Source organism: Bidens hawaiensis, unplaced genomic scaffold (genome assembly GCF_021521415.1).
Source record: "Bidens hawaiensis isolate Kalapana, Puna unplaced genomic scaffold, B.hawaiensis_p1.1 tig00000702_1, whole genome shotgun sequence".
Taxonomy (NCBI): Eukaryota; Viridiplantae; Streptophyta; class Magnoliopsida; order Asterales; family Asteraceae; genus Bidens; species Bidens hawaiensis.
In genome coordinates, this window is record NW_027491042.1 from 527,954 (window position 1) to 530,116 (window position 2,163).

The 2,163-nt window shown below is 37.5% G+C and overlaps 1 pseudogene; it reads left to right on the forward strand.

The window, feature by feature from the left end:
- The first annotated feature begins 206 nt into the window (after nt 1-206).
- Nucleotides 207-1,898, forward strand: LOC143532820 (E3 ubiquitin-protein ligase PUB22 pseudogene; annotated as a pseudogene).
- The last annotated feature ends 265 nt before the right edge of the window (nt 1,899-2,163 follow it).

A 2,163-nucleotide genomic window follows, 5' to 3' on the forward strand; every position in this document is an offset into this window, starting at 1 on the left:
TAAATAAGTCTTGAATTATTAAATACTTTAAACGTGTGTTATTTTTAAAATAAGAAAACTGTTATCATCCATAAGTGTGCTTATCCATCCAACACACAGCCCACACACTTCAGTTCGAAAACTACTGCCAAGTTGTGCCTACTTGGAATCTCTTTATTGAAAAGTCCAACATCCACCCTTTGACCACAACTAGTTTGACCTTTATGGTGTTTTGACTTTTTTTATTGCCTGTGTATAAATTCAGAAACTTCAAATTTCATAATCATTATTTTCTTCATAAGTTTATTCAAAATTCACAAGAGAACCCAAATCTAGAATCTTTACCAGTCATATGATGAGTGATTCCAAAAAAGGAATAGATATTCCTTCTTTTTTTGTATGCCCAATTTCTCTTGATATCATGAAAGACCCTGTAACACTTTCTACTGGGATCACATATGATCGCGAATCCATCGAGAAATGGCTGTCCAACAAAAAGAACAACACTTGCCCCATAACCAAACAAACCCTTACCGATATAGAGCTCATCCCGAACCACACCCTTCGTAGATTGATCCAATCTTGGTGCACAATTAACGCCCCGTTCGGGTTTGAAAGATTTCCCACTCCACGACTTCCTATATCCAAATCCCAAATATTAAAGCTTCTACAAGATTCAAAGTCTCCACAATTGCAGATGAAGTGTTTAAAAAGACTTAAAACAATCGTGTTGGAGAGTGATATGAATAAACGCTCAGTCGAAGCAGTTGGAGCAGCTGAATACCTAGCTAATTGTATTATTAAAAACCCTAGCAGTGATGTGACCTCATCACCGCTTGCCGGAGAACTTTCGGGGTTTGAGACTGTGGTCGATGAAGCGGTTAGCATCCTTTACCACCTTCGTTTATCCCAAACCGGCCTTAAGGCGTTGTTTGAAAAGAACGATGAGTTTGTTGAAGCGTTGACTCACATGATGCAACACGCCGCTAATGACGAGTCACGCACTTACGCTGTCTTACTGCTTATGTACATTATGGAGGTGGCAGAGCCTGTTCAAATGATGTCACTAAAGCCTCAGTTCTTCACTGAGTTTACGCGTATCTTGGTTAACCAAGTTTCACTAAAGGCGACCAAAGCTGCATTGAAAATATTAATTGCAGTTTGTCCATGGGGGAGGAATAGGGTAAAGACAGTGGATGCTGGAGCTGTTCCGGTATTGGTGGACATCCTTTTAGACAATAATGATAAGAGGATGACAGAGACGGTGTTAATGTTGTTACACCAGCTTTGTTTGTGTGCGGACGGCCGTGCAGAATTTCTTAAACATGGCGCGGGTTTAGCTGTTGTCTCGAAGAAAATCTTTCGTGTTTCGCCGGTAACAGGCGAGAGAGCGGTGAGGATACTTCATTCGGTGGCTAGGTTTTCCGGGAATGTGAGTGTAGTTCAAGAGATGTTGCAGGTGGGTGTGGTGGGAAAGCTATGCCTTCTGTTACAAGTAGATTATTGTGGGAGTAAGACTAGTGAGAAAGCCAAGGAGATTCTAAAGATGCATTCTAGAGCTTGGAAGAATTCTTCTTGTATACCTCGTAATTTGGTTTCCTCCTATCCATCTTAGTAGAGTAGACTAATATATGCATCAAGGCTGTTCATTCCGATCATAGAAAGAGAACAATATTAGTTTACTGTTCATATTTCTAGTGTAGGTAGATGCATTGGTGACATATTTGTATTTTTCAAAATTTGGCATCTCAAAGTTACGGTGCATTTTTGGATTAAAATGATTTGTGATCACGTTCTAACAGAAAAAGAAAAAAAGAATTGTGATTACATGGTTTATCCTTCCAATTTGGGACGCAAAAATGATTCCCAAGTTATCTATGAAAAATGTATAGTTTAAAGCTCACTAAAACCTGAGATGTATCAAAATACATAAAACGAAAAGAAACATTTTACTTAATATTCTGAGTTAAGTAGATTTGACCATTTTAACTATTTTTAGTATAAAATGTATTTTTAACCTCTTTTCATCACGGTGGTTTCGATTTTAAACCCTTTACGTCTTCGACAACTGACGCTCTGTTAGATTTATCTTTTAGTTTTCATTGAACGATGGAAATATTCTCACCTTTTAATGAAAAAAAAGAATATTAAAAGTACGAAAACCATAAAAACATAAAAAAAAAT